We start from the raw sequence: 12173 nt of genomic DNA on the forward strand, positions 1-12173 counted from the left end.
CGCCAGCAACTGGGACCTACTTTATCTTCACAGTTCTAACTTTCATAACTTTATTTTTAATATTTGGGGCCAACTGGTAACAAAGGACATCTTTTTAGCAGTTGTCTCTAAGCTTTCTTGAAAGGACCTAGTGAAATCGTTTAAAGTCTCCCTGGTCAGTGTTGGACAGAGGGAAAACCTGTTCTGTACAGGCTGTGTAGGTGGGCAACAATTCCCCTGCCCAGCCCTAGGGCAGTTCTTCTACAGGGGGAGGGGGATCTTCAGAGAATGGCTGGTTTTTGAGTTTTCCAATTATACAGATTACTGACTAATTACAAGGCATAAGTCATGAAAGAGAAAGGAGGCAACTTTCTCTTTTCCTTTGGGTTTAGCTCAGGAGAACTTCCTCTTCCCTGGGGTTGCTTAGAGCAGGCACAGGCCAGAGAGAATGCTCACCTAGGGAACTATTTCTCCCTCCCTGTATACACTCGGCTTAGATGGCAGGGGACCTGGATAAGTGGCCCAGCTCCTCCTCCCCTTCCACAGGAACCAACCCTGGCCATGAGCAGAAATCAAGCAAGTGTGGTGGCACACACCATTAAATCTCAGCACTCAGGAGGCTGAGGCAGGTGGATCTCTGGGAGTTCGAGGCCTGCCTGATCTACAGAGCGAGTTCCTGGATAGTCAAAGCTCACAGAGAAACCCTGTCTCAAAAAATCCAAAAAACAAAACAAAAACAAAAACAAAAACAAAAACAAAAAAACCAAGCAAGTGTTCCTGCTCCTGGGGTGGGACAGGTGGGTGACTTGGCAGAGCCCAAAGGATTCAGGTCTCCAACAGGAGGGAGCACAGGTCTTAAATGGAGCAAGGTCGGAGTGGGGTAGTCTCACACCAGAGAAAGCCACTGGTCAATACAAAGAAACAAAACTGACAGAAACATATAGAAAGACACACAGACACATACACAGTAAAAAGGACCAGGGATGGGTACCATACATTCATATATCTGAATGGCAGAGGGATCTAGTGATGTCTTACATGGATCCTGGATCAGCAGCTGCACAACCTCTCCTATGTGTCCAAACAGAAGGAGCCTTAACCAGACTTAACATCCAGAAGTGACAGACCAGGTGACTTAATTAGTTTCCTTGTGGGGTGGAGGTGTCAGACCCCTCTGAAGCATTAGGCAGAGATTGATCAAAGGGAGTCCTGGGTACCTGGAACGTCTCAGATTGCACACCCCCTAGGAGTCCCCTGACCACCATAGTCTTCCTCCTTCCAAGGGACCCTGAGACCCCCAGTGTCTCAAGGTCTGGTCTCTGGGGATCTCAGTGAGAAATGTTGTGGTGTATTCACCAGAGAAAATTGATTTTAAGACTGGGTTTAAGCCAATAGAAAGTTTTTAGTAGCTGACTGGGTGGTTAGGCTCCTAGTGTAGCCCTAAGCCTTTCTCGGGGTGATCTTTTATGCACAAAAACCATGTTCTGGGTTGACATACTTCAGTTAACAAGAACAGTTATCCAGAAGCAGAATTACCGAAGCCAAAAGGCAAGGTTAGTACATTTAAAGACTTTCCCAGAACTATGAACTTTGATGGATTAGGACTTTGCTTTCAATTTTGGCAGGTGGTGATGTCTGCTTGCTGAGTTTTACATCCTGGATCGCATTTCCATCATGGAGTTAGTTGTGCTAAGATCTGAGGGCCTGCTAAGGTCTGGGGCCCTGTTATAGTACTCATCTATGGCTTGAATATACAGAACACACACACGCACACTCGTATGTGATAAATATATAAGAGAACAATTTAACTACATATCCATTTAGCAAAACATTAATAGTAGGTATTCCCAGAGGACCTTGGACTTTCCTGACCAAAGGCTTTTAACCAATTCTACCGTGCCAGGCATATACTCCTGTTTCAAGGTTTCCACACTTAAGGACTTTCCCAGAACTGTAAACTTTGATGGGTTAGGACAGTGGTTCTCAACTTTCCTACTGCCGTGACCCTTTAATACAGTCCCTCGTGTTCTGGTGACCCCCCCCAAACATAGAATTATTTTTGTTGTTACTTCATAACTGTAATTTTGCTACTGTTGTGAATTGTAATGTAAATATCTGTGTTTTCTGATGATCTTAGGGGTCACGATCCACAGGTTGAGAACTACTGGATCAGGACTTTGTTCTGGTTTTGGCAGGTTGTGCTGCCTACATGCTGGGCAGCCAGAATGGCATTTCCATCATGGCGTCAGCTGTGCTATGGTCTGCGTGCCCGTTTCACTCTCTTCCAATCAGGATCTTTCACAAGATCCAATTAGGAAGTGATTGGGTATCACCAGGATATCCACGCCACCACTGTCCTGGTAGGCTGTGCCCTGCTGGGCATTGGAGCATGCCAAGTCTACATCTGTATGTGATTGTTGGTGATTTTTCTCCCCTAATACGAAGGGGTGTAGCTATTCTGTGAAATCCTGTACTTGAGCCTGTTTTCAAGTCCATGTCATTTCATTTGCAGTGTGGGGTCCTCATCTATGATTCTCTTTCCTCCATCGCACCCACTCTCTACTCAGGCCCAGTCACTGACAATCCCTTTAACAGGCACGTATTGGATGACTTGGAGATACTGTCGGGAAAGCTACTGGGGTGCCACATAAAGCTACACCCTTTATGTGTGCCATTTGAACACTATGTACTAACAGTTACTCTACCGTCCATATAGAGATGCTGGTATTTGTCCCGATACTGCTCATTAAGGTTGTTCTACTGCAGTCCTCAGTCCAGGACACAGTTTAGAGCCATGCACACTTGGTTGTCGTGCTCCTTTTAGTCCTCAGTTTTGCAGGACTCAGCTATTTTGTAGTTGATCCCATGTCTTCTCCTGAGATTTGGCCATGCACTCTTTCCCCACCCCACCCCACTTTGGATTTTTCAAGACAGGGTTTCTCTGTGTAACAGCCCTAATTGTCCTGGAACTCCCTTTGTAGACCAGGCTGGCATTGAACTCACAGAGATTCACCTGCCTCTGCTTCCCAAGTGCTGGGATTAAAGGCGTGCGCCACCATCACCCAGCTCTTCTTTTTTAAGAGGTGGTGGCAATGGTGGCGTTGAGACCCAGGCCCTCAGGATTGCTACATGAGAGCTCTGTTACTTACTGGCACCCCAGCCACATGGAAGTGATGTGTATCTTCTTAGGAGCCACGTGATATCTGCTTGACCTGTTGAGAAGATGTTGACATTGATTACCTTGATATAATTTGTTCTTCTTGGCCAAGACGCTATAACATACTGGTTCTGCATTGTGATGACTAATGGTGAGAGACGCGTCTGCATAAGCATCCTGTTTAGTTCCTGACTCCATCATATTTCCTGCTCGGCATTCCACTCAAAGGAGAGGCTGGAAGTCTTCTTTCCCCCCCGTTTATTCTTTTCTTTCTTTCCCATGTGTGCTTTAGTTACTTTTGTGTGCATGAGTACTTTGTCTGTATGTCTGTGCACCATGTGCAAGCTTGGTGCCCAGGGAGGCCAGAAGAAGGCATCAGATACCATTATAGAAGGTTGTGAGCTGTACCATGTGGTTGTGGGGAACTAAACTCAGGACTTCTGGAAGAGCAGCCTGTGTTCTTAATCTCGGAACCATCTCTCCTAACCTCTGAACCATCTCTCCAGACAGGTTTTTCTCTCTTAATTTTTTTTTTAATGTTATGTGTATGGGTGTTTTGGCTGTAAGCATATCTAGGCACCAAATTCATGGAGCACCTAGAGATACCAGAAGAGAGCACCAGAGCCCCTGAAACTGGAGTTGGGGAAGGTTAGGAGCAGTATGGCTGCTGGGAATCAACCCTGTTTTCTGGTCCAGTGCTCTTAACAGCTGAGCCATCTCTCCACCTCCAGTTTCCCCCTTTCTTCCCTTTTTTTCTTTTTTCTTCTTTTCTTTTTCCTTTGGAGTGGGGGTTGAGACAGGGTTTCCCTGTATAGTCCTGGCTGTCTTGGAGCTAGTGCTGTAGACCAGGCTGACCTTGAATTCTGCCTCTTGAGTGCTGGGATTAAAGGCAGGTGCCACAACTGCCAGGCCAGTTTTCCTCTTTCTTGATAAGCTCCCTTATTCTATTCCAAGCATAGTCTAAAAGACACGACTTTCCCCCATTTTCTGGCAGCTGCTCGGATTTTCAGTTGTACTGCTTTTCTCCCAGACTCTAACAAAATTGCTCCTGAACTTTCTGTGAGTCCACTCCTAAATTCTTTTATTAATGAGACTACCCCCCCCCCAAAAAAAAAAGAATTGTAGTTTTCCCAAGAACAAAACGAGAGGAGTATTCTGGTAGTTTCCTTAGGTCCTCCACAGATGGAGCTACAGCTAGAGACTGACAAGGGAGGAACTCTGGGAACGTGCAGTCTCAGCCGTCAGGTGGAGTTCGGGCTCTCAAGACGTCAAGCAGAAGCTGAAAACCGTCCAGTGTAGGATACTTCAAGGTCGGTGTGCCAGCCCCACCTCAGCTTGCACTTGTGGAAGGTACTGCTCCTGCTTGTCCAAGGCCAGGATGGAGGTCCCATCCTGTTTCCTGAATGAGGTGCCTGCTCTCTGCCCACCCTGTGCAGCATCACAGCTTTGGAGGGGCTGCGTGGCAGTCACTCATCCGCACTGAACACTGCCGCACTGGAATAACAGCTGAAAGTTAAGACCTTGATTTTTCTATTCACTTATTTTTATAGATAATAAGTGTACTTCCCACAATCCCTCATTGGTCACCAGTTCATCTAATTATTTATACTCCTTTTTTTTTTGTGTGTGTGTGTGTGTGTGTGTGTGGATTTTTCGAGACAGGGTTTCTCCGTAGCTTTTTTGGTTCCTGTCCTGGAACTAGCTCTTGTAGACCAGGCTGGCCTCGAACTCACAGAGATCCGCCTGCCTCTGCCTCCCAAGTGCTGGGATTAAAGGCGTGCGCCACCACCGCCCGGCTTAATTATACTCTTAAAATAAAAAGTTAACATGAATTAATTGTGTCTGTATACAAGGAAAGGTCACAGGACAACTGTGAGTCCCTGGGATTGAACTAGGGTTGACAGGCTTGGCAGCAAGTATCCTTACCCACTGAGCCATCTTGATACAGAAATTTCACAGATTTGGTTAGAAGAGCCTCAAAGGTAGCGCCAGTGTCATTTACACATTCCCAGCCGTCACCATCATCCTTACAGTCTAGTACAAGGCGTGGTATCTCTAGAACTGGCTTTTTCAAAAGGCAGACCTCCCCCCACCCCGCCCATACTTTTTTACTACCGTTGTTTAGCAACACAGTTTGCATCCCAAGTTTGCTTCGAAAACAACACTGGAATTCTGATCCACCACTCGAGTGAATGCTGAGATTACTGCCGGGCACAGACACGTTTTACACGCTGTTGGGACTCGAACCCATGACCTCAAGAAGGCGAAGCAAGCACTCCATCCACTGAACTCCCTTCTTCTCCTCCCCACGGTCGAGGAAACACTATCCAAAGGCCGGACGTCCTCCGCTTCCGGCCCCGGGGCGGAACTTACGAGCCCCGCATCTGGCCGGAGCTCGGCGCTGCACACATCAGCCTTTTCCGGCCGTAACCGGAAGTCGCGCTGACAGAGGCGGCTCCGCGTCAGGTGACTGAAGTCCGGGTGGGAGGGGCCGGAGGTTCAATCCTTCAGACTGACGAGTCTCTGAGACTGGCTTGTCCACCGTGGGACCGACGGGGACTGGTGGCGTCGCCGGCGCTCGCTCTGCCGCGGCCGGTACGTGACGAGCTGGGGCGGCGGGCCCGGGAGGCGCGGGACCCCTTCCGGGGCTCAGGGACTGGGGGGCCTGGAGCCCGGGGCCCGGAGTCAGCCTGTCTGAGTCCCGCCGGGTCCCAGAAGGAAGGTCAGGCCGGCGTCCTTGGGTACAGATTGGGCAAACTGAGGCCCCGGAAAAGGGAAGGGCGCGCAGCAGCTCCCCTTCCAGACGGACTCACCCGGACTCCCTGACTCCCTCGGGTGCGGGGCCGTCTCCCCCGTAGGTAGAGCTTCGGCCGGGTGGGGAGCTGCGGAGGGTGGTGGACAGATGTGGGGGGAAGCGTGGGAGACCTGGATCCGAGGTCGCCGCCTCCCACACTTGTAAAACCCACCCGCCCTGAGGTCCGCTGGGGTGCCGCTCCCCAGCCCCGGCCGGACAACTCCGACAGCTTGTTTCGAATCTGGGTTTGGAACCTAGGAAACCTTCTTTTGAACGTTCTCCTCGGGACTCCTGTGTCCACCGCTGTTTGAAGCCTGGTCATGTGGGGCGCTCTCCCGCTGTGGATGCGGGGTTCGCTGGGAGGCAGCCGGGGCCCGTCCGTCTCTTTGAAACATCCGTCTAGCTTAGGAGAGCCCACCGGAGGAGTGTAACTGGCCGGGGGCGTGGCACACGTAGGTTATGGCAACGAGGACTCCCACCTAAACTTTGGGGCTGAAAGACGTACAACGAGGATTAATAGGTGGGTTTTACGGGAAGACAAATGTGTGCTTACTATTAAGAATTTAACGGAAGAATCTTCAGAAGTGACTACTGACTGGCTGTCTCGTTAATGGAAGAAGATATACAGGTTTTAGAGGGAGGGCCCTTCCAACTTGGAAGTCTCTTATTCTAACTTGCCCTCAGAGTGTATGTGACATTTCCTTTGTCGTTTGAGATAGGATCTCATGCTGTCTTCAAACTCCTTTTGTAGTTTAGGTTGGTCTTGAACTCCTGATCCTCCTGCCTCAGTCTCAGTGCTGGGATTCCTCATTACTTAGTATTATGCCAGTTGAATTTGAAGTTTCTTTGTCTTCCTTTCTTCTCTTGAGCCCTCCTTCTAGCCTACATCTCCTGTAAATCAGACCAGCACACACTTGCCTTATGTAATCTTTTCCGAGTCGTCGAGTTCACCATCCTTCTTTTCAAGGACTTTGGAACCACCCGGTATCTGATGAAGGTGTCGGAAGTGTTTGTTGTATTGAGAAACAGTGATCCATTCCATTGGTTAGTAATTTTTTTGTTTTGATTTTGATTTTTTTAATTCATTTTATTAGTCAGGGCCTCACTATAGCCCAGGCTTGTGCCTCAGGCTCCCCAGTGCTAGGCTATATCTGACATTAGTAATTTGTTTTCTAAAAATAATTTAGAAAGCCTCTGAACACTGTGAACTAACACTCTGTCTGTCTGTCTGTCTCTCTCTTCCGGAGTATTATGTCGCCCAGGCTGACTTCAGACTCAGGGTCTTGCTGCCTCAGCCTCCAAATGCTAAGATTGCTTATGTTCCCCCTAAGGCTCTACTTGCCAGTGAACTGTGGATCACAGAAAGGAGGACTGGTTGCAGGTGTTTGGGTCAGTCTTCTCCCTATCTTATAAACTGAGCCTTACTCTTTCCCTCTCTCCTGCTCAGGCTGGTCTCAAATTTTGGTGGCCCTCTTGTCCAGGTGCTGAGATGTGTCATTATACTTGTATGGCTTTAAATCCTTGTGCTTGGAGCTGTATATGTGTGTGTGTGTGTGTGTGTGTGTGTGTGTGTGTGTGTGCAGGTACTTCTTTGCTTTCTGATTGATTTATTTACTTACTTATCACCTACTTTTTTATTTTGTTTAAAAAATAAATAGCTCTGGTTTAAACCTAGAGCTAAGCTGGCTGGCTGGCAAGCTCCCAGGATCTGCCTGTGTCTTTTCCCAGCCCTTAGTGCCAAGGTTACATATATATGTTACAGTGCCCAGCTTTCATGTGTGTGCTAGGAATCTGAACTCGGATCCTAATCATTGTGCAGCAGCACTTACCAGCCGAGCCATCTCCCTAGTCCAGCTTTTATATGTCTAAAGCATAATCCCAGCACTTGAGGTGAGGTAGGTGGATCTCTGTGAGTACAAAGCCAGTTCATCTTTTGAGTTTCAGGACAGCCAGAACTACATAGTAAAGTCAAAATGACAAAATGAGTCAACTAAACAAAATACACATATATATGTACACACCCTCCCAGGAGGAAGGGTCATCTCATTATGTTATTGATTTACATTTTCCTCATACTGATAGTATTAAACATATTTGCATGTGCTTACTATCATTTATATATCTTGTAGGGTTTTTACATTTTATTTATTCATTTGTGTCTCTCTGTGTGTATACCTGCATGTGCCACGATGGATGTGTGAAGGTCAGAAGATAACTTGCAGGAATCAGTTTTCATTTGGGTTTGTGGGGATTGAAATAAAGTTCTCAGGCTTGACAGCAAGCACCCTTACCTACTAAGCTCTTGCCAACCCATTCATCTGTGTACGTCTTATTGGGAGAAATTTCATTCAGTTCCTTTATCCATTCTGTAATTGGATTATTTGTCCACATGTACAATTTTGGTTATAAATATTCAGAGTGTTTAATTAATCTCTGACAGCCCTGGGAGTAACTCAGAATGAGCTTAATGGCACAATGAGAACTTGCCAGTAACTTCCTTATCTGAAGGAAGTTGAATTTAGACATTCTATAGGATTTTATTCTAATCTTTTGTTATTATTTTTTTTTTCAGTCAGGTTTTCTCTGTTTTTTTTTTTTTTTTTTTTGGTTTTTTGAGACAGGGTTTCTCTGTGGTTTTGGAGCCTGTCCTGGAACTAGCTCTTGTAGACCAGACTGGTCTCAAACTCACAGAGATCCGCCTGCCTCTGCCTCCCGAGTGCTGGGATTAAAGGCGTGCGCCACCACCACCCGGCTCAGGTTTTCTCTGTTTAACAGTCCTGGCTGACCTGAAACTCATTTTGTAGACCAGGCTGGCCTTGAACTCACAGATCCACCTGCCTATCCCTCCTAGTGCTAGGATTAAAGGTGTACGCCATCATTGCCCGGTGATTTGGACATTCTAAAGCACAGAGTAAGTTGTCCATTTTAGACTGCTGATTATGCAAAACTTGGCACAGCCCCAATCATTGCTGATCTAAGCAACCATATTCCTGTGCAAGGGATACTATTTGTGCCCAGAAAGCACGGCATCATCCAAAATGTGGTAAGAGCATGTGGAGATCCTGTGTCTGTCACAGGCAGAGAGGCCAGGGGTGCATGATACTGTGGAGTACTCAGGGTGAATGTAGGCTTAGGGTTCCGGAACTGCTGGCTCACCGTGCTGATTCTGACTCCACAGTCTTTGGCCCTAACCACACCATCATGAATATTAAAACAAACACCCCCATCGTTTAAATTGTTAAAGATTACTTACTTTGGGAAATTTAGAAAAGTATCCCTCTTACCTGCCTTGTTATCCGTGTATCATCTAAAGAGAACCTTTGCTGCAGTTGGTCTCAGTTCCTTGTTTCTTGTCACTGGGTACAGCGCAGGTGGGTGTGGGTGTGGGTGTGGGCAGAGAGGAAGAGGGAGGATCAGTGTGCATGCCAAGTGTGCATGTGGACATCAGTGGACAATCTCAAGTGTCAGTCCTCTTCTCAAACACCTTGTTTCTTTTGTTTTCCACTGTCAGGCTAGGTGACCCATAAATTTTCAGAAATTCTTCTGACTTTGCTTTGTAAGGGTGCTAGGATTATGAACACTTTCATTACGGTCTTCCATGATTTCTGGGGAGTCAAACATGTTTACATAGCAAAGACTTTTATCATTTAGCCATCTCCCTGGCTCACCACTGAGTACATTTTTATAGTTGAATCAGTTGCCATACATAGTTCTTGTATTCCACTTTTTTCCAGTTATCATCATTTGAGATCAGCTCTTACTGGGTTGCCTAGGCTAGTCTCAAACTCCTGACCTCAGTTGGTCCTTCTGCTTCAGTCTCCCAAGTACCTGGGACTACTGGTCCAACCATTAGCAGGTAGCCTGTTAACATCTGAATGTTAACACCATCCGGCTACCCAGTTTGTTTTGTTTTGTTATCATACTAAAATACATAGAATAAGATGACCATGCTAGCCATCTTTAAGAAAATTGATACTGTAGAAGCATCATCGCTGTTTCTCTCCAGAACTTTTCACTTTCCAAGTGGAGCCTGCTTTTGCTGTTTCACCTCAGCAGGATTAGACATTTTGTTTGTGTACACACAGTTGAATGTGGAGCCCTTGACCTCCAGGTGACCGTGGGACATACTGAAGCTTCATTTCTGTGGTTACTAATCTAAGCTGGCTGTTCTGTTCTAAGACTAGTTGCCAGGTTGACCCCTGGGTGGTCTTTGTAACACCTGACAAACTAGTTCCCATTCTACCAGCTGTTCCTCAGAAGTACCTGGTGATGTGGGCATGGTGGGTTTGTAAAGAAAGACAGCTCTTTGAATATGAAAGTGGATCCAAGATAGTGGATCCAAGATATGGTGCAGCGTGCGGAAATTTGTTACTATTACATAAAAGTTAAATTCCGACTTGGCCCTAGACTCCTTGGGGCCAGGGAACAGATCTTGTCAGGCTTATTTTTTATCTTTGAGCCTAGTTGGCGTTTTCTAAATGGCAGTAAGCACAGCTGCTAAAGGAAGCGTTAGGGTGCAAGCGTGATTCGTAAAAGCTGATGTTACAGACTTTCCAAGTGATACCTGGCTTTATGTTGTGTGTGTGTGTGTGTCTGTGTGCCTGTGTGCACAGGTGCCTCGTGAACATGTGCACTTGAAGGCCAGAAGGCAACTTCAGGCACCATCCTCTTCAGGCACCATCCTCTTCAGGCACCATCCTCATGTGCCATCTACTTTTGTTTTCTTTGAGACAGGGTCTCACTTACCTGTGACTTACCAAGTAGGCAAAGCTGGGAGCCAGTGTTCCCTGGGATTTGTCTTCCTTTCCTCTGTATGGCATCATGCCCAGCTTGTTTGTGTGTGTGTCAGATGAGGGTGGAGTTCTGGGGATTTAACCTGAGTCCTCATACTCACAAAGCAAGCTCTTTACCAACTGATCTGTTCCTCATCCCTGGCTTTATTGTTTATGATCACAGATCCTCTTTGAGAACTATTAGAAACCAAAAAGAGATTATTATTTTGTCAGGTATTTGCTGTTTGGTATTAAACTCTTAGAAAGTTTTCTCCTTAATGTCACCCCTATTTATTCTCCTTTAATAGTTTGGAGTATTTTAGAGGCGTTTAGCTCAACCCCAGGGAAAACCTAAATTAATGATATTCTACTGACTTGCATGACAGTAGAAGCAAAACACTCCCTTATTTTATGAACTCTTCTTGTAGCAAAAAAGAAAGCAGGAGCAGTTATCACTGTTTACAGATGAGGGATACTGGCGAGTGAGAGGCAAAGATAAGCCTCATTCCATGTCCTCTGGCTCTAAATACTTTTTTTAAAATCATGTTTTACTAGAAAGTAACAGTCCTTAACTGGGATCTTTCCAATCTGGAGAGCTTTTTCCTAGTGCAGCATTGCCCACCTATATTGATTTGAGTTAAAATTGCCAAATTCCTACTCATTTACGTACCTTATTTGATGTCCTCTCCCTGTCAGGTGTGCTGTTGAACTAGCAGTTGGGTCTTATAAGAGTGCACAGCAAACTGCCTAGTCAGTCTACAGTATGACTGCACACGCATACACATGACACGCACACAATAAACTGCATAGTCAGTCTACAGTATGGATGCACACACGCACACGTACACACACATCCCAGTCACAAATGCCAACCCAGATAACCTAGACTGTTTTCTGGTCGTATCCATGAAATCCCTGTGGTCTGTCCCCTGTACTCACCCCTTTCTATTTCCAAGTCTGTACCAAGACTGGGAGTGTGGCTAGTGGGAATACTTGCCTACTTTTGCAAGGCCCTGGCATCCATCCCTAGTACCTCCCGCTCCTTCCTTAAGAGTTTGGAGCAACAGTTGAAAAACAAGGAGTGAGTCAGCTCTGTAATACAGTTCTAGGTCTCTAAACAACCACTGCTCCTGTAGGCATTGACTCTCTAAAACTTGAATGGAGTATGTTGACTAGTATTGAGTTGTGCTGGTTGTGTGTGCTCTTGGGTATCAGCTTTGACACACCATCCACCTTTATGAGGTGCTCCTTAGGTGCCAAACCTTGTGCTGAGTAATGCATCTGGAAGCTGGGACAGACATGACGAAACACCCAAGCACAAGTCACTGAGGTACCATCTGCTACATGCATGACTTATGGTTGGGAAGCTTTGCTGCTGACTGGCTCTGTGATCAACCAAATGACCTAAACTATTCTGGGTCTAATTTAACATCCCAGGAATACTAACATTGTTGTAGTAGTGTTCGCCTCA

The 12173-nt window shown here is 46.4% G+C and overlaps 1 protein-coding gene across 1 annotated transcript in view; it reads left to right on the forward strand.

The window, feature by feature from the left end:
* The first annotated feature begins 5610 nt into the window (after positions 1-5610).
* LOC121459664 (E3 ubiquitin-protein ligase RNF185) overlaps positions 5611-12173 on the forward strand; it is a 38510-nt gene continuing 31947 nt past the window's right edge. Inside the window, exon 1 of the mRNA XM_041669603.1 lies at positions 5611-5731. The gene's annotated coding sequence lies outside the window, so the exon portion shown is untranslated. The remainder of the gene's footprint in view (positions 5732-12173) is intronic.

This window comes from Microtus oregoni, unplaced genomic scaffold (genome assembly GCF_018167655.1).
Source record: "Microtus oregoni isolate MIOR12 unplaced genomic scaffold, Mior012 000019F_ref0000042, whole genome shotgun sequence".
Taxonomy (NCBI): Eukaryota; Metazoa; Chordata; class Mammalia; order Rodentia; family Cricetidae; genus Microtus; species Microtus oregoni.